Genomic DNA, 21,002 nt, shown 5'->3' with positions numbered 1-21,002 from the left:
GAATGTGCCCCTCCTATAATTAGGGCAATGGAGGGAATGTATAACTCTACTAAGAATAAAAAAATTAACTTTAGGACAATTTTTTGATGGTATAGAGCAAAAACAGCTTATGATGTTTGAGAACGATACTGAGCCTGAGAATATGAAAGTAGAAATGTTGATCGGTAGTGTTCATAAGAAGCATGACAGTTCTGCAAAAAAGGAGTTGCAAAACTTAGGCATTCCCACCAGGAAACTTCCTGGGGGATATGTTCAGTACTTGATCAAGGGCAGATGGTGGACACCACCGAAGTGGACTCCTAGAGCTGGAAACAACTTAGATCCACTCCCCTATGAGGGAGGATATGATAAATTCGGTAATAGATGGGTGAATTATGAAGAAAAAAGGAGGCTATGGCATTCTCTTCCATTTATGGAACGCTTAGCAAGGAAGTGTAAGCCTTGGTGTTTATACAATAAACAAGAAAGAAGGGAATTTCTAGAAAGTATTACACCAGCCTTAAAATATTGGTGGTCTTTTGGATGGAAACACTTTTATAATAAATATGAGGATTATATAAATAATTTAATAAGTGGAAAAAAGATAATTTGGGGCAGTCCTTGGGACATGACAGTCCTTGGGACATGACAGTCCTTGGGGCATGACAGTCCTTGGGGCATGACAGTCCTTGGGGTATAAGAAATAAGTAAACTGTTATTCACCTTACAACTTTTGCCCTAGTTTCTGTTCATATAATGTTGTGGTCAATGGTGCGAGACGTGCTTCTCAGAAAATGGGTACATTTCCTGCCTGATAAACACTGCATGTATGCTTAGAATAGAACAATACTTAAGATTGTTTAGATTAAGAATTCTTGAGATCACTTGTTCAATCTGTATAAAACCTTGATGAAAACTTCAGTAAATCACAGCAGCATATTCAACTTAGAGTGTGTCTGTCTGTTATTTCCTCGCCAAATCCCGAGTTCTCCTTGAGCCTTCGCCCTTGTTCTCCCTTGGTCCTGATCTCCCCGAGAGTCAGTCCGTGGCAGTTATTTGCATTCAAATTAATGATACTTTAAATTTATCTAATAAGTTACTTTTTAGACATGTTATCACTCTGAGCCCAGTTTGGTGTCATAGTTGTAGCAATCCTCTTGCCTCATCCCCTTCCCAGGATGATGAGATTAAAGGTTTTCACTACCACAGCAGGATTAAAAAAAATGTATCACCATAAGTTAATATTACCATGGTTTCATAAAATAAAGACTCTTAAAGTATTGTAAGGAAAATCAGAAATAATAATTTAAAGTTGATCAGTGAGGTATACATTTTCTCTTTACTATGTGAATGGAATTTCACTCTAATTTTCATTCATATTTAAACAGTTGTATAATTACAAAGAAAACTTTTCATCTATTGAAAGGACTATAGAAAATTTAGTGTTTGTCTAAAGAACTCCAGTATATAGTAATTAAACTAATTATATTAAGAACAAAGGGATTTAGACATTTCTTTTGTCTGAAAAGTGAGTATATTTATAACTGTTGTATTTACCTCTTCTGTACAATTCATTACTCTGAGTCCACATTTCACAATTTTGTGTAGAAAGTTCTGTCTTTCCAACCAGTGCATCAAATCTGTAATGAAAGTGACTGCTATGGATAATACACAAGAGTCTTGGCTCAGGGCCCTACTCCAAGGAAAGGAACAGACCGGGAAATAATTTTGACAGGACAGAGTCAATCTTTTAAAATTCATCTTTAACTACTTCTCCCTTTCTGCCCCCTTTTCAAGATTTTCTCAATAAAGAAAGCAGGTAAGAATGTCCCAACTTCCTACTTCTCCTGCACACTTACTTGGCGCTATATTTGTAGCTTTCATTAAATTTCAACTTACCATAATTAATGAAGTGTGAAGTCATGTTTAATAAGGACAAAAGAAAAGCTTCCTGACAAACACAGAGCATAACCTTGACATATGCCTATTGCTAACTGTTTTGAATGGAATCATATAATCTAACAAAATAAAAGGTTATTCTCTATTCTGTTTTTGATTGCATGGAAGGAAAAAAGTATGCATTTAAATGAATTTCCTTAAAGATAAGATTTTGAGGGATAATTTCTCATTAGAGCATATCTGTATTTCTTTGAAACATATTATTATCCTCTTCATTTTTCCCCCATAGTGACTAATCTATGAAAGAGAGAGGTTGGCATTGCTGGGCATGCCCACTGCTGCCAGACACCATCCCTTTGCACCATCACCAGTTCTTCTCCTTCTGGCTTTTGTGCTGGCCCTTGCTATAACTAAGGACCCACTCACTCTTTATTTCCACATGGGAGGTATCCACAACATGATCTGTGTTTCACTCCTCCCTGCAACTCCCAGTGTTTTGCTGAAGTTTTCTTAATTGTTTAGTCTGGGGTCATGTAGGTTTTAAATTCCCTATTTCCTACAGGAGAAGTACAGAATTACAACATCTCAAAATAATTTTCTGACCTGGATTTTTTAAATTTAGCCAATTTTCCTAAAGGTTTCAAAAACTCTCTTCTGAAGATAGAAAATTACTCTAACCCCAAATAGCTTTGCTTTTTCTCTCTTAAAGCGAATTGGCCCATGATAAATGTTAAGTGGTTTCTTTTACATAATTGTCTTTGATGAAAATTGTATTGGATTTTCCTATTCATAGCTTAGGTCAAAATGAATTATAATAACTTTGGTATTGATTTACTTTTATGCTGAACATGGTTTTAGAGAAATTAAGTATTATGTGACTTACCTGAAATTAAGCCTAGGCATGAAGTGGATTTTAAGACAACAGGAGAGAAGAATCCCTTTGTCTCCTCTAGATCTTTATGTTAGAGTATTTGGAAATGCAAAGATCATGTAAATTAAATACCATACTTCTAAAACAGAATACCTTACAACTACTATATTTATTATAGGAGGTGTCACTGTGCCTTCAAGCTGCTCCTGGATTCAATCTGAAGCTAAGTTACACTGCTTAGGTTGAGTGCCCAGCTGAGTATCCATCTGGAAGCAGTGTCAGGACCTGTGTTGAAGGCTTTGACAGCCAGCACTGTTCTGCAAATGGTTCCTCCCATTTACACGAGGAAGTCTGCATTGTGGTTCCAGAAAAGCCTGTAGGCACCATGCAAAAACAAAGAGAAATATCTTCCGTTAGCTGCCACCTTTCACTATAACATCAATAGCTGTTTCCCACATGATTCCTAAGTTGTAGGACATCTGCTGCTCACACGAGATCCTGAGTTGTAGGACGTCTATTGGAGCCCATGTGAGATTTCCTGGTTTACAAGGGTAAAGTTCCAAGTACAGGCCCATGAAGTCCATTCAAAATCTGAAGAGATGTGTCCCACAGACAGCTTCCACAGACCTCCGTCTTTCAGTTAATATTATAGAACTATGACTCTGGAATTAAGGCCGAACAATTCCCAAACCAGAAAGATTCAAACACTTGCTTGATCATGAACATCTGCCCCCCTCATCCCAATGAAAAGAGACACCATAATTCATTCATATATTTTTACACAAAAGTGTGAAATAAGATTATTTTCAAATTAAAGTGCAGAAATTTAACAACAAAAAAGAAATACATACACAATTTGGTCAGAAACCATGTATCTCTATCAACAATGTTGCATCAATCAGATGGAATCCTTTGGCTGAACGAACAGTCTGTGTATATGTTGTTTTGCGGGGCTCCGTTATGGGCATGGTAGATTTGAGGTCAGATGAATGGCAGGCTCAGGTCTGTATTTGATTACTAAGTCTTCTAGAATATGTTTTTATATTTAACTGTAGTTTTGCCAGTGTTTGCCTAACCTCTGCCTTATGTACATTATTTGTGTTTCTTACTGCTGGTCAGCATTCCACTGCCCCTAGACACATCAGCCAAGTCAGCAGGTCTGGGTTGCAGGTCTCCCTGTGGCCTTCAGGCAGATATGTGTGTGCATCTTCCTGAGGAGAGGAAACCCTAGGAATTAACTTCTAATGTAACATGTAACAGTGACCTGTGATAAGTAACAGCTTTCAAGAAGACTCTGATTAATACTATATATGGTATTAATTTCCTCAAATATATAATTACCTTACAGTGACACTTATCTTGTGCTAATTATATGACAACTGGTTGATTAAATCATGATTGTTACCTTCAGAAATACATTATTGCCTGTGGTAGAGATATCACCATCTTCAACAGGCATGCATTTTTTAAAGTTAATATTTTGTACCTTTGGAACTAGATTAAATAATTTCCTGTTGAGTGAATGATGTTTTAAGATTACATATCTTCTGCGGGAAGCTATTTAAACATATGAGTATTGAAAGTAATCAGCATAAGCAAAGAAAATTGCTACTTGTAATTTTGAGGTATGTAAATACAACATTGTACCAAGTGACATATATAGAAAAAAATTCTTTCTGGAGGATTTTCAAATACTAAAAAAAAAAAAAAAATATTTTGAAAAACAGTGTTAGTGCTAGCACCTGCTATGAAATGCAATGGGATAATTGCCCTAGTACAAAATGTAGAGTTGATTACTATGTGTCCTAGAATATGGTGCTACCAGGTAACTTAGAGGGAAAATTTTCCATCTTTGTATTTAGGTAGTCCCTTTAAAAAAGTTAATAATTTCATATTTCTGTTAAAATCAGCTCATTCTTTTCATACTTAAAGATGTGTTTTTCTCTATAAGCCATAGAATTTATGCATTTCTCTGTATAATATAAACTTAAGCAAAGTTTTCAGCCACAGCTGGGACAATTTATATGAGATAAACATGATAAAGGTGATTCTTTGTCCTTTCTTCTGACAAACAATGGGGAAATTCTTCTTAGTGCCAAATATGATGAACTTCCAAAAGACTAGCTCTTCTAGTTCAGGAAACTGTAAGTAGAATTCTTTGATTAATGCAGTCAGAATTACAACCAATTAACAATACACAGTGTGAACTTTAATTCTCACACAGACCAAATACTGTTCATTATAATGTACATCTACCTTAGTTTTTTCTTTAGTCGTCAAAACTTCCAAAATTCAAGAGCCAAATCATACATTTGTCACACCAATATTTGAATTCATTTTACTTACTTTTGCATATGACTATATGAAAGAATGTGGAAGCACACCCTTTTTCCAACTTAAGATTATTTATTTTGTTATTCATAAATGTGGAAGAAACTGTTCTTGGAAAGAGAATCTATGAAGTAGGTGATAAGCTGCCCAGCATCATAGGGGGAAAAAAAAAACCTGAGTTTATATGTAGGCAGATGGAAATAAGGTAGGGTGTGATTGAGCTGGGTTTCTCAATGACTACCCCAGGAAGGCTTATAAAACACCTCTCGGAAATATTTATTTAAACCCATGGCAATTTCACTTTTTGCAGATATGGTAAACTATTTTTTTCCCCCAAGGGAGAATTCAATTGCATTTATTCTTCTTATACAGAACGAGAGAAGTCAAAACGTGTACCAAACTCCAGAGAAAAGAGTTTGATTGGACAGATTTGGCTGCGTATTTTCTCATGTACTGAACATTCTGAATTAAGAATAAACACACATGCACCATTACAAGTGTAGAGATAATTTTTTAAAGAAGTTACAGTATGAACACATAAATGATAGTATTATGAAAATGATCTTTGTCAATCACCCATTTTCCCAATTAAATTAATCGACTTTCTTTTCTCAACAGCTTGTATCTTCTCATAAACGCTGTACTTCCAGACGTTTCTAATTACACCATCAGAACACAGCTTGCAGTTACGGATAGCTCCCTCACCTCCATCTCCGACCGCAGACAGCTTTCCTGCCTTCAGGGAGTAGCAGCTCCCAGGATGGAAGCTTCGCTCTCTTACGTGCTTCCTGTATAAGCTGAAATCAGTACCAGAGATGACCTTCTTGCCCGGAACCCTGTGTGAGACACTCCCTACCAACTACACAGTCTTAAAAGAATTACATATAGGGACTGGAGAGGTGGCTTAGCGGTTAAGCACTTGCCTGTGAAGCCTACGGATCCCAGTGAGGCTCGATTCCCCAGGACTCATGTTAGCCAGATGCACAAGGGGGCCGCATGCGCCTGGAGTTCGTTTGCAGTTGCTGGAGGCCTTGGCATGCCCATTCTCTCTCTTCTCTTCCTATCTGCCTCTTTCTCTCTCTCTCACCATCAAATAAATACATAAAATTAAACAAAAAAATTAAAAATAAATAGAAGAATTACATATAGGTCTTGATTGTTTATTTGCTATAAGAAACTTTACTTCCTCATAAAATGAATTTTTATCAGGAAAAAATAAAAGCCCTGAAATTATCTATTTAATTTTGCCTTTTCTGTGACAAAATTTGGGGGTGAGGTGGTGAAATTTATTGATTGATTTCAGGCCAAAGAGTCACTATTCTGGTACTTGTCTTATAATAACAAATATAAATAGCACCTTATTGTGAACTTTGGCAGGGTGTTCTTGTAAGAGTACTCAAGGATCATTAAAGCTCCCTGTAAAGGCTGGGGATGTAGCTCAGCGTACAGTGCTTGCCTAGCATGTCCAAAGTCTTGGCTTGAGCCCAATCCCCAACCCTGGAAAAAGTAAAAGTTGCTCTTGTTTGAGATTTCTAGATTTAATGATCCTTAATAAACACCATATTCAATAGTCTTAAAAACAACAACAGAAAGCATATCTGATTTTCTGGTTTTATTAGTAAACAGTCAAGGGCCATATTTCATTCTGGAAAGATATTATATTTATTAAAACTGTTCCACCTAATTTATTAAAAAATTACCCTAGTATTTTCTAATGCCACAAGCTTACTTGAAAATTACTTCTAAACCTCAATAACATAAATCATCAATGATTTAGCTACGTTTTAAAAAACGAAGAGTATCTGTTTCTTTTATATTCAATAACCTGAAAATAAGTCTATACAAATTTTAAAAAATACAGTAACACTGCTAAGTTTTATTAGGTCCTTTTTTTTTTTTTGTCTTTGTATTTGTTTGTCTTAGAAAGAATGTAGAGCTCTTCTTCCTTTTTTTTTTTTTTTTTTTCGAAGAAAAGAGGAAAACAAAGTGTTCCCTTTCAAATTGAGTCATGACAAACATCTACCCTCACTTCTCTTAGTGTGCTTGGAGACGGCCAAAGGCTATGGAACAAACAGAGGGTCCTTCTGGACAAAGTAATCCCTTGAGAATGCTGGAAGCAACACTAGGTCTAGCTCTTGTCTGTCTACTGGTTTAGCCATGGCATGGACAGGGTACCACGGCCCTGTTCCTCCTGTTCCTCTCTCCCTACCACGGTAAAGTGCGCCAAAGCCCTCTTCTATAACCAAGTCTTTTGGTATAAAGGGGGTGGTAGTAAAACCATTGCTTTGTCCTTTTGGGACACCTCTCTCGCCTCTTTCATGTCTTGCTTTGGGTATTACAACCTGTCTGTTTCCATTTCACACTGAAAATCCTTTCCACTGTCTTCCATCACCTCACTACTTCACCTTGACCTTCCCACTTGCCCTCCTTCCAACAAGATCCAATGTCTTCTTTAGTTTGTGTGCTTCTAGATCAAAAGGGTCTTACCTAAGATTCCCAACACCTCCATGGAAATTAGATGGTTCCTTTCAGAGACCTGAACTCTTAATATCTTTCCAAATAAGAGATTAAATTCATAGACTATAAATAATGTCAGTTCAGCTGAAGACTTCATTGGCTATGCAGACAAACTGTATGCTAGGTGAACAGAACGCTCTCTCAGTTTTTAAAAGTTAATAATAAAAAATAAAAAATAAAAAGGTTTTGGTTACATAAGAGGTATTGAGTACATATCATGTCTTTTTATACCAAGTTATCTAACAGTGTAAGGATGACATACTTAGAAACCAGCTTTGCTGAATTCAGAGGCCCAAGTCTCCACCCTGTACTTGGTGGCATTTTTTTTTTTAACATGTCAGTCAGAGACTGGCATCATCCTTCAGTTCCATACACAGGATTATTTTAAACACTTAACATCTTGAAAGTAAAACCGGCGGATCTTCAGAAGTTAAGACACAACAGCTCACTGTGCGCCCCGTCATGGAGCAACCCAGTTGCCCTGATGTTTTCATAACAGTTTCCAAAGACAAACATGTTTGCCACCCATTGATCAAAAACACCTGCCTGCCCGTTTTCAAAAGCTACATTACAGGGTTCAATGAAATACACACTAACGGCTAAGCTGCGTTTTTGAACATGTCTATGTCGCAATTTGTAAAACAGTTTTGCTTAATAATAGTCAACTGGTACCAAATTGGTCTCTTTCCCAAGATCGAGTGAAAGAATTGGAGGCGCAGGCTGCCAGCACTTTTCGGTCAGAAGGACTAAGTTGTCTGTCTAAGCTATGGAGTAAAATGGGGACTAACAGCAGGAGGACTCCGCGTGCCTTTGGAAATACAGACTAAACAAGCCATCAGGGCCCTCATGGGTTCAAAGCTACATTGTATCCATACAGCAGTTACTACCTGTACAATGATCTTTGAAAAGCTCAAGTAAAATAAGTTTTAAAGCATTTGCTACTATTGTCACCACTACAGTTTTCAAACTGTAATTCAGGTATCAATCACTTTGTGCACATTTCCTGGAGCAAGCTCCCTGTAGGGATTCACTGCCTGTGGTCAACTCTTCTGATTTATAATCAATCGATGCATAAATTTCAACCAACACCCATAAAGCTTAGCTATGGGGCAGCAAAGATTTAAAAAAATAATAATAAATTTTATTCTGTATAACCTATCCTGCAGACACAAGCCTCTGTTACCTGTCACAACAATGCAAGCTTTCAAAAAATGGAAGTAGAGTATTTATTTATATTTAACTGACGTTCATGTCAATCAAAAGCAGGCAATGATTAACTGGCCACGTGGGAAGGCGAGAGTGTGACTACGGAGGCAGAGGGCGGCCTGTGTGCAGAGCTGCTCTGCTCCGTCCAGTCCTCCACGGGCCCAGGAAATGTCGGCTGCCTCCAAAAGCCAATGAGCGATTACAGCCAGCTTAGAAAGGGCTCATTTTTGTCCAGGGCAGACTCCACAGCATTGAAGAGGGGGATCAGATCTTCAGATTCCAGAGTCCCTAGGTCCACATTTGTTCCCAGAAGACAGCCAAGGAAATCAGGGAAGTGGTTCTGCTGGGGTTGATGTTCATGGGCACCTGACCTGCGCTCTCTCCTGTGTCCATCTTGTCCACGTTGCATAGGAAGTCCTCTGGAGTTGTGGGGACACTGCAGCATCGTAAGCCCAGGCTGCTGTCTATACTCCACTCCCTTGAATGATAGGGGCCTCCATTGAGGAAAGGGTCCAAGCTGTTACTGGTGATGGACCTTGAGAGACCAAATACATATATATTTTAAGTAAAAAGGCCCAGGCCTGACTTAGATAGAGAACTAGCCTGTTAATGTGCTGACCTTTGCTTCTGTAAACTTTGCTTGCTTGCTCAATTGCTGCCTTTCCCCCTAAAGTTTCTGAGGAATCTCCACTCCAAAGACATTGCAGAAACACTCCATTGGGGGGTGGGGGAAGCGGGCTCTGCCTCCGACCACCTGTTTAGATAAGAAACTGAGGAATCTCCACTTCAAGGACAATGGAGATTACTTCATCTGCCTGGAGTGCCCCTAGCTTCTGCCCTCCACTTTGCCCGCTGAAACCCCAAGCCAATCAGAAATGTTTAACTCAAAAAATCATGTATCTATCCCCTACTTCTTTGTTTGAATTCCTATATAAACCCCTTCCCCCAAAAGACAGGGGCTCTTTCTCTCACTACAGCTGTGCTGGACTGTGTGGACGGAGCCCAGGCCTAGGCTTGCAACAAAGAAACCTGTTGCTTTTACATTTGAGTGTCTCAGCTTCTGTGGCAGTTCTCTGGGTGACTCCTGGGTGACCGGAGGACTTGGATCCTGGTCAGGGGTCTTGGCAAAACAGACCTTATGTCTGGAGTGACAGTGGGCGGGTTGACAGAAGCAGCTTGAATGGAGACCATGTTGTCAACTTCCACCGGGAGCTGTCTGCAGAGAGCGGCCTCCTGCCTCATGAGCTCCTCTTGGCGCATCCTGATCCTCTCTCTCTCTCCATCTGAATCCTCTGGAGCCACAGCTGCTTTTGCTGCTGCTGGGTGGTCAGCGCGGTGGTCATGCTCAGGAGCCCCATGGGAGGGTTCTGAGGCGGGTGGTTCTGCGGGCTCAGGGGACTGGGCACCACTTGCTGCTGGTGTTGGTGATTCAGCACCAGGTTTGCCTGGAGCACTGCCATGGATCTCTGGGGCACGGAGGCAGAAGTGAAAGCAGGGTGGAGGCTCACGTGATTCAGGGGCTGAGTCATCACCTTCCGAGGGTCTTGCCTCGTGGTGATTTTTTCTATGTGATTGAGGCAGTACCTCTGGCCAGTGGCCGTGAAGGTCAACTCCCAACGGGGGCTGGGGGGCTGCGGCAGCTGGCGGAGGTGCGCATGCTGCTGAGCAGGGTGCCCGCGCCCGTGCCTAGCTGCAGGGAGGTGGGCGACGAGTGAGGGCGGATGCGCTGGGCACCGCTGGCCAACTGGGGTCCCGGGTGACCTCCGGACGAGTCGGTGATGGACTGGCGCTAGTGCGAGCCAGAATCGGGCTCCTTGAAGGACTCGGGCAAGATCTTCTTCCGCCACGAGCTGGGCTTGGGGTTCATGACCGAGTAGAACAGGGCTTCGAGGTCAGTGCCCAGGTCCTGCGTGACGTGGATGACTTGCTGCCGGGCGGTGGCAGCGGAGGGGGCCCGAGGACAGATTCATCTTTTGGGCGCTCAGGGAAGCCATCGGGCCTGCTTCCAAGGGACGCATACCAAGCCACCGCAGAGGGATCCGGGACGCGGAAGGCGAGATCCCCAGCCGAGTCCCCCGGGGAGGTTTGGGGGTGGTGGGGGGGGCGGAGGGGGGTTCTTAAGATCTCACATCCCCGGCGATGTCCTCAGGCGCCCGCCCCAGGGCCAGGAGGAGGAGGGAGAAGCAGCCGACCTGCATGGGCGCCACCGCTCTGCCTGGTAAGCTATTTTAAAAACTATTTTATTATTCCTATTCTTAGTTCATTTCTGTCTCTAACTCGAGGTAAAGGAAGGCTTCCTTTCTTATTCTTCAAAGAAATTGAGTAGAATTAAAGAACACATTTCCTTTCCTTTTTTTCTTCCTTTCTTTTTCCCTTTACTGTTCATTCCTTACTTTTCTTCCTCTTTATTTTTTAAGGAAAACAATATCCCTTGTAAAAAATTTACTTAGAAACTTAGAATTTCAAGATGCTCATATAATTGGACTGTGGAATAAGGAAGAAATCAAAGAAAAATTAGAAAGTTAATAATTCTTTAGTAGGGGCTAGAGAGATGGCTTAGTGGTTAAGCGCTTGCCTATGAAGCCTAAGGACCCCAGCCCAAGGCTTGATTTTCCAGGACCCACGTTAGCCAGATTCACAGGGGGCGCACCAGTCTGGAGTTCGTTTGCAGTGGCCAGAGGCCCTGGCTTGCCCATTCTCTCTCTCTGTCCATCGTTTTAAAATAAGTAAATAAAAATAAACAAAAAATTATTTTTTAAAAATTTTTATTAGCATTTTCCATGATTATAAAAAAATATCCCATGGTAATTCCCTCCCTCTCCCCCACACTTTCCCTTTTGAAATTCCATTCTCTATCATATTACCTCCCCATCATAATCATTGTACTTACATATATACAATATCAACCTACTAAGTACCCTCCTCCCTTCCTTTCTCTTCCCTTTATTTCTCCTTTTTAACTTACTGGCCTCTGCTACTAAGTATTTTCATTATCACGCAGAAGCCCAATCATCTGTAGCTAGGATCCACATATGAGAGAGAACATGTGGTGCTTGGCTTTCTGGGCCTGGGTTACCTCACTTAGTATAATCCTTTCCAGGTCCATCCATTTTTCTGCAAATTTCATAACTTCATTTTTCTTTACCGCTGAGTAGAAGTCCATTGTATAAATGTGCCACATCTTCATTATCCACTCATCAGTTGAAGGACATCTAGGCTGGTTCCATTTCCCAGCTATTATAAATTGAGCATCAACTTCCTGTTAAGATGGTGGCGTAGGTACCAGCCAAAGCAGCCTGGGGGGGGGGGGGGAAGACCAAAAAAACACAGAAAAATACACACTTTTACTAAAAAGTGAGGTGTATAGGAAATTGAAGCAGCAGAGGAGAAGTAGAAGAGATCCAGAGCATCCAGAGCCCACACAGGCCAGCAAAAGTGTCCCCAGCAGCTCTGACAACTACAGCAGTGACGTCAGACTCGGCTCCAGCCACAGGAAAAGCCAGGTGCGGGAGCTTCCCCTCATACCAGCGCTATCCGCAACTCAGGACACGTGAAGGAGGAGTGGCAGTAAGCAACAGAGGAGCAGACCACGAGCTAGAGGAACACTTCGAGCTGCGAGAGAACCAGAGCAGCTGCGGCTCCCTCCCCTCCCCCACTGCCTGAGCCCAGCTCCAGTGAACAGAGCAGCGGTCCCGGGACTGGCCATGCTAACTTGGGGTGATAGCGGGACCCAGCAGCTCTGGCACCGGTAACAGAGGCCCCAACAGCAGCAGACCCAGGAGCAGCAGCAGTGGCAGACCCAGGAGCAGCAGCTTCAACAGCAGCAGTGGCTCCAGAAGTGGCAGCTACAGCAGCAGCAGCAACAGAGGCAGCAGCAGCAGTGGGCCCAGCAGCAGCAGCTTCAGCAGCTGAAAGACCCATCAGAGGCAGCTTTAGCAGCAGCAGTTCCAGCAGCAGGGGTGCTGAAATGCAGGGCCACAGTTGCCAGTGCCCAGCTCCAGAAATCACAACAGAAGCCCGAAGACCAGGCAGCAACTTGACTGAGAACAAAATCATCCAAGGTAACTGAGATTGCACCAGGGAAGGGTCTCACTTGGTCACAGGCTGACTTGGATCCCTCAACAGGCCAGAAATCTTAACCTCTATGTTGATAGAGGATCTGGTTGTAATAATAACTACTCTGGTATACATAATTGGGGCTGTTGTTGATTGAATGGGTACAGTGTTTAGTTAACTTTTAGAATCTACCTGTATTTTATTCCACTCAGTCTACTTGAATACTCCCATAGCAAGGAAACTCAACCCCTAGGAGCACCTTTGTAGATACTCTGAGAGTCTTAAGAGCCAAACCTAACACCTTAAGCTTCTACCCTGAAAATATATAACATCAAAACAACTGATACAGCTAAGAATACCCAGCTAGCTAGAAAATCCAAGCATTAACTTATCCAAGATGCAAAAATATATACATTATAACACAAGGAACACTAAAAGGCAAGACGATAGAAATACACCTAAAAGTATTAATGCATCAGAAATGACCTCCAGTGAGAATGAGTTAGAGGAAATGCCTGAGAAAGATTTCAAAAAAATGATTGTAAATATGTTCTAAGAAGTCAGAGAGCAAATCAAAGGAGTCAAGGAGGAACTTAAAGAGGAAATCAAAGAAGATGTAGGACACCAATTTCATGAAAGAAAGAAGGCAATACAAGACATAAATAAGGAAATAGAAATAATAAAGAAAAGCCAGTCAGAATTACTAGCAATGAAGAACACAGTTAATGAAATAAAAAAAACTCTGTAGAAAATCTCACCAGTAGAATGGATGAAGGAGAGGACCGAATATCTAAGCTAGAAGACCAGGTGGCAGATCTAATACAGTCCAACAAAGAGAAAGACAAACTTATAGAATAGTATGAGTGGAAATTTCAAGATATTCGGGACACTGAAAAGATCCAATATAAGAATTCAGGGCATAGTAGAAGGAGAAGAATTCCACTCAAAAGGGATAGTAGGTGTCTTCAACAAAATCATAGAAGAAAAATTTCCCCCAAATTGGGAAAGAAGTGCCAGTGCAGATACAGGAAGCCTTTAGAACCCCAGCCAGACAAAACCTGGAAAGAACCTCTCCTAGTCATATTATAATCAAACTACCAAACACAAACCAAGGAAAAAATACTGAAAGCAGTTAGAGAGAAAAATCAAGTTACCTACAAACGCAAGGCCATCAGGAATACAGCAGATTATTCAACACAAAATTTAAAGCCGGAAGGGCTTGGAGTGATATATTCCAAGTTCTGGAAGATAACAACTGTCAACCAAGGTTACTTTATCCTGCAAAGTTATCCATTCAAATAGACTGAGAAATAAGGACATTCCATGACAAAAGCAGGTTAAAGGAGTATTTGAAGACAAAACCAGCTCTACAGAAAATACTTGATAGAATCCTCCATGCTGAACAAAAGGAAAAGCACACATATAAGGAACCTAGCACAAACAAGCAATACTCAAATACTAGTTAACACAAGAGAGCACAGGTAGGACCGGAACCACACACAGACCAAAAAATTGGCAAACATAAATACACACCTTTCAATAATATCTCTTAATATCAATGGCCTCAACGCCCCAATGAAAAGACATAGGTTTGCAGACTGGGTTAAAAAGCAGGATCCTACAATTTGTTGTCTCCAAGAAACACACCTTTCTACAATGGATAGACATTATCTTAGGGTGAAAGGTTGGAAGACGGTATTTCAAGCAAATGGGCCTAGAAAACAAGCAGGGGTTGCTATCCTAATATCTGACAAGGTAGACTTTAGTCCAACGTTAGTCAAGAAAGATAAGGAAGGTCACTTTATACTGATTAAGGGCACACTCCAACAGGAGGACATTACAATCATAAACATATATGCACCTAACACGGGGGCTCCCAAATTCATCAAACAAACACTATTAGAACTAAGGTCACAGATAACACCAAACAGTGGTGGTTGGTGACTTTAAGACCCCACTGTCATCAATTGACAGGTCATCCCGGGAAAAAATAAGCAGAGAGACATCTGGACTAAACAAGTTCATAGAAGGAATGGACCTAACAGATATATACAGGACATTTCATCCAAAGGCTGCAGAATATACATTCTTTTCAGCAGCACATGGATCATTCTCTAAAATAGACCATATATTAGGACACAAAGCAAATCTTAACAAATTCAGGAAAATTGAAATAATTCCTTGAATTCTATCTGACCACAGTGGAATTAAACTACAAATCAATAGCAAGAAAGGCTATACAGCATACACAAAATCATGGAAACTAAACAATACACTACTAAATGATGTATGGGTCAATGAAGAAATCAAGAAGGAAATCAAAAAATTTATAGAGTCAAACGATAATGAGAACACAACATATCAAATTCTCTGGGACACATTGAAGGCAGTTCTAAGAGGCAAATTTATAGCCTTAAGTGCCTTTATTGAGAAATTAGAAAGGTCGCAAGTAAACGACCTAATGCTTCACCTTAAAGCCTTGGAAAAAGCAGAACCAGACAAACCAAAAACCAGTAGGTGGGAAGAAATAAAAGATTAATCACTGGGACCTCATGAAATTACAAAGATTTTGCACTGCAAAGGACACAGTGAAAAAAGCAAAGAGGCAACCTACAGAATGGGAAAAAATCTTCACCAGCTATATATATGATAGAGGATTAATATCTAGGATATACAAAGAGCTCAAAAAGTTAAATAATAATGAATCAAACAAGCCAGTCAAAAAATGGGCTATGGAGCTAAATAGAGCATTCTGAGAGGAAGAAATACTAATGGCATATAAGCATCTAAAAAAATGTTCTACGTCACTAGTCATCTGGGAAATACAGATTAAAACTACATTGAGATTCCACCTCACTCCTGTCAGATTGGCCACCATCATGAAAACAAATGATCATAAATGTTGGTGGGGATGTGGAAAAAGAGGAACCCTTCTACACTGCTGGTGGGAATGCAATCTGGTCCAGCCATTGTGGAAAATAGTGTGGAGGTTCCTAAAACAACTAAAAATTTATCTACCATATGACCCAGCTATGGTACTCCTAGGCATATATCCAAAGGACTCATCTGATTTCCTTAGAAGAACATGCTCAACCATGTTTATTGCTGCTCAATTTATAATAGCTGGGAAATGGAACCAGCCTAGATGTCCCTTAACTGATGAGTGGATAATGAAGAAGTGGCACATTTATACAATGGAGTTCTACTCAGCGGTAAAGAAAAATGAAGTTATGAAATTTGCAGAAAAATGGATGGACCTGGTTATGATTATACTATGTGAGGTAACCCAGGCCCAGAAAGCCAAACGTCACATGTTCTCTCTCATATGTGGTTCCTAGCTACAGATGACTGGGCTTATGTGTGATAATGAAAATACTTTTCCTCTTTTTTCACATCCCCGCCAACATTAATGATCATTTGTTTTCATGATGGTGGCCAATCTGACAGGAGTGAGATGGAATCACAATGTAGTTTTAATCTGTAGTAATTTACAAATAAATGGTATATATATATGAATGAAATGGCTTTATTTTTAAGATACAATTATTCAAATATTTATGAACTAGAGACACTCTCATATAATTCTTAGTTGCTTATCACTTGCTTCCTGAAAAAATCAATTATTAATGGTTTTCCAAAGAAATAATTTAGCTATTATCTCATAAAAGTGAATTAATACATACTATAAGGTACAATAATATATCTTGAGATCTGTAGGTTTAAAAGAAAGAAGATTAGAGTATTTTAGAGTTCATGAAATAATCCATACTTTTAACAGAAAGAAAACAAAATAACTATGAAAACAAAGGATCAAAGAGTAACTCAGAGGTTAAGGAACCTTCCTGCAAAGCTTGAAGACCTGGGTTCAACTATCCAGCACTCATGTGAAGCCAGATGGCCAAAGGAGCACATGTATCTGGAGTTCATTTGAGGTAGCTGAGGCTTTGGCATGTTCACCCTCTGTCTCTCCTCTCTCTATATCTCTCTGCTTGCAAATGAATACAATATTTTTTTTAAAATGCAACAACCAGAAGTGGTGGCACGTCTTTAATCCCAGCATTCAAGGAGCAGAGGTAGGATGTAGGGGCAGAGGATTGCCGTGAATTTGGGGGTAGCCTGAGACTACATAGTAAATTCCATCCAGGTTAGCGTAGTCTAGAGTAAGACGCTACCTCAAAAAAAAAAAAAAAAAAAGAAAGGAACAAAAAAAAAAACAGTCTTCAGTCAGAGGCATAAGGCTTTGTGTCTGAGTGAAAAAAACAATGTTTAATGAGCATAAAATAAAATAATATATTATGAATTCTTTGGAATTTGCTGTCTTGACTTTGGTCATCGGTTTCTTTCTTAAATCCTTTTATTTTAAAATGATTTTAACTGTATCAAGTAAGTTGACTATTTAAAAAATTGAATTTTCTCAGGCATATATGCTAAGGTTATCCTTTAGCTTCTATATCTTTTTCATTTTCTTTGAATGTTTCATAGAGCATTTTAAGACATGAATATACTCTTATTTGATTGTTTTCACACCTCATTTTCCTTTTTTCCCTCCTCCTTTCCACCCTTATTCTACTAAGCACCTTCTTCTTTCTAAGTAGTCCTTCTTTTGTTTTGATGTCTTATTATTTTGTCCTTCTCTGTCCTCTATATCAAAATGTTGATGGTATCAGAATTGTGGAGGTCTCCTGAGTGTAGTGACTACCACCATAAATGCACTAGTTGGTTCATGTCAGTTCCCCAAAGACCTCCATATCACTTTGTGACCCTCTCTTCCACAAAGTTTCCTGAGCCTTGGAGGGAATCACAGGGAAGACTTCTTTAACAGCATGCTCTCAACAGCTTCTTATTTTCAGCTTTGTTAGGTTGTAAGTTTCCTCAGTGTCTTCCATCATCTCCATAGTTTGGGTACTCTGGCAGGCAGTGAGAGCAGCACAAATACTCTTTGTGCCTTCTTCTCTACAAGGTTTTCTGGGTCCCAGTGGCTACTGTGGAGATGATGTGTCTCACTTCAAACTCAACTCTGGGCTTTATCTTTGTCACCTTGCTGGGTCTTGAATCTCCCCAGTATTCATGGCCCTCTGTGAAGAGGAACTTCTCTAAATACTAGTAAGAATAGCATTAACTAATGGGCAAAATCATATATATTTAAAGTCAATTTTGATGGACTCACACATATCCAAGTCTGCTTGTATTTCTTAAAATATTGGGGCCTGGAGAGATGGTCTGGTGGTTAAGGCATTTGCCTGCAAAGCCAAAGGACTGAGGCTCAATTCCCCAGGACCCACATTAGCCAGATGCACAAGGGGGCACATGTGTCTGGAGTATGTTTGAAGTGGCCCGGAGGCCCTAATGTGTCCATTCTCTCTCTCTGTCTCTCTTTCTCTGTCAAATAAATAAATAAATAAAATATATTTTATTAAGTATCATGCTCAATATTTCTCACAATTTTAATTATGATTTAGAACATTTACCTTTGCAATAAGAAAAGACCAAAATATTCTCCTGCTATCTCCATAACTGAATATATCCTTAAAATTTTGTGCATTTTAATTAGTATAATTTTTCAAATATTGGAAGTTTAAAAAAATATTTACTTATTTATTGTTAATATTTTGTTTTATTTTTATTTATTTATTTGAGAGTGACAAAGAAAGAGGCAGAAGAGAATGGGTGCACCACGGCCTCCAGCCACTGCAATTGAACTCCAGACACGTGCATCTGGCTAACGTGGCTCCTGGGGAATTGAGCCTTGAACCAGGGTTCTTAGGCTTCACAGGCAAGCTTTTAACCATTAAGCCATCTCCCCAGCCCTATTTATTTACTTTTATTTTAGAAAGAGTGAGAGAGAGAATTGGCCTGCCAGGCTTCAGCCAAGGCAGTCCATCCATCTAGTGGACATGTGCAACCTTACCTTTGCCTCACCTTTGCACATCTGGCTTATGTAAGATCTGGAGAGTCAAACATGTATCCTTAGGCTTGGCAGGCAAGTGCCTTAACCACTAAGTCATCTCTCCAGCCCTATTGGAAGTTTTTATATTATCTGCTCTTTAAAATACCTAAACACAGACATTCATGCCTGTATTAGTCAGGGTTCTCTAGAGGAATAGAATGGATAGAATAAATTGTATTAGAAGGGAATTTATTAGATTAGTTTACAGCAGTCCAATAATGGCAGCTTGCAGACCTGAGAGACAAGGAGCCCTGTAGCTCCTCAGTCCTTTTGGTTGGATGCCTCAGCAGTTCCAGCAAGCACTGAAGGCCTGGAGGCTTCCTGGAGAGCTGCTGGTCTTCAGTATGCACTGGTCTTCAGTTCAGGCTGCTCTTGAGTCCATGCTAATCTTCCATACACAATGGAAGGTAGCAAGCAGCACTGCAGCCAGGTGGGAGGTAGGGATTCTGTTTTCTCTGAGTTTCTTTAGAAACTCACAGTGTGGGTGACCCTGCTCTGAGAGGGGCCACCCACACTGTGGGGAAGGGTTGGCTCACCCTGGGGGAAGGATTTCTCCTTTAGTTAATCCTTCCTGGAAGCAACCTCAGAGAACTACTCATGAGGAATGTCTGTGGATTCCTAAACAGATTAAGTTGACAACAAAATTTAACCATCACAATACTCCTCATGGAAAAGATTGATGGATGTCCTAAGAGGGCAAAAACATGTGTCCATGGCTGTATTCATTCTTCTTAACTACTTCAAGTTAAAACAAGCATAGTAAAACAGCACACACCTATCATTTAATTAATTAAATAATCAAAAATGCCAGATGAACCAAACTTAAGGCTGCATTCTGGTACTCTAGGAGAGTGTCTTCTTCCATATCTAGCTGTCTACTTTCCTCAACTGGTGGTTTCATACTCAGACTACGTCCCCATTATGGTATCTCCTATAATTCTCATGTTTCTATCTTGCTCCTAGAAGGAGTCCTCTGGTTAAAATAGGGTCAATTATGTAGTATAAATTCCTTTCTCAAGATCCTTAATTATATCTGCATAGTCACTTTTTGTCATTGTAACATGTTTATGTATCCTCAAAGTAAGCACATGAACATCCTTGGGTGATCATTATTCTGCCTACCACAATTATTCAATGCTAAGGGTCCACTTTAAAAAATGTAGCAAAAATTAGTGTAGCATTCAATTGTTTTTGCAAAGGACTGTTCAAAAAAATCTTCTAAAATCCCTTTACATTCAATACAGCATCTTATGCTCCCTGCATATGAATTACATATCATTTTTAACATTTTAATTTGTATAATTGATACACATCTGGCATGCAAATGACATAGGTTGGGACATGACAGTAAATATTTTAGCAAGGAGGTCTTGCTTCATGCAGGTCTTCAGAGGTATATCATGTCTCATTTTTATTGATGACTAAAATTCATCAGGACTCCTTAACCCTTGGAAATCTAATTGAATGAGTTTGGCTTTCACTCCTCTTTCTTCTCAAATTAATTTGCCTTCCTGTAATTATATGAAGGGAAATACATCAAAATCAATGTTTCTGAGGCTCTCATACCTTTCCACTTGGAATCAGAAGACACAGATGCTTCTTTAGATTAACCTAATGCCTTGTTCCCAACAAACAGAACACACATGCACACATGAAAAAAATATTAGTGTCAACATAAATAAAGAAAAAATGTAGAACACAATTTTCATATTCCTAATGATTCTTTCTCTGGAAGAAGTCATATACTATTAGCTTTCTTTTTCTGTCTTAATCCTAAAGTTCTTGTGGGAATGGACTATGTAATATAAGATTTCAGATATGTGTGTTATGTATTCCATTTTGAGGACACAAGATATTGGAGACATTTAAATTATCTTTTATCTCAAAAATTCAATACATTACCTCTCCCCCAAAACCAAAGTGCCACTGTGCATTATGATCCCCTGTTTCTAGCTCAGTGCCATCATCTCAGTCAGCAGAAGCAATTATTACTTGTAGACTATAGAGCTCCCTGTGTATTGCATTTCTCTCTCTTCTTCCTTTAGGAAGGAAAATGTTTTAGGATATCACTCATATCAATATGATACTGTAGATTCAAGATTAAATAAAATGTCCACTGCTATTTCCCATTGAGTTGTATTACTTATTATATCACAATTGTGCAAAATTTTAAATTCCAAGAGGCCCCTGTTTCAA

General features: G+C 39.8%; 1 pseudogene; it reads right to left on the bottom strand.

The window, feature by feature from the left end:
• Positions 1–9,002: 9,002 nt before the first annotated feature.
• LOC101594123 overlaps positions 9,003–21,002 on the bottom strand; it is a 53,244-nt pseudogene continuing 41,244 nt past the window's right edge.

The sequence above is a fragment of the Jaculus jaculus genome, chromosome 1 (assembly GCF_020740685.1).
Source record: "Jaculus jaculus isolate mJacJac1 chromosome 1, mJacJac1.mat.Y.cur, whole genome shotgun sequence".
Taxonomy (NCBI): Eukaryota; Metazoa; Chordata; class Mammalia; order Rodentia; family Dipodidae; genus Jaculus; species Jaculus jaculus.
This window is presented reverse-complemented; position numbering and strand designations above follow the sequence as displayed.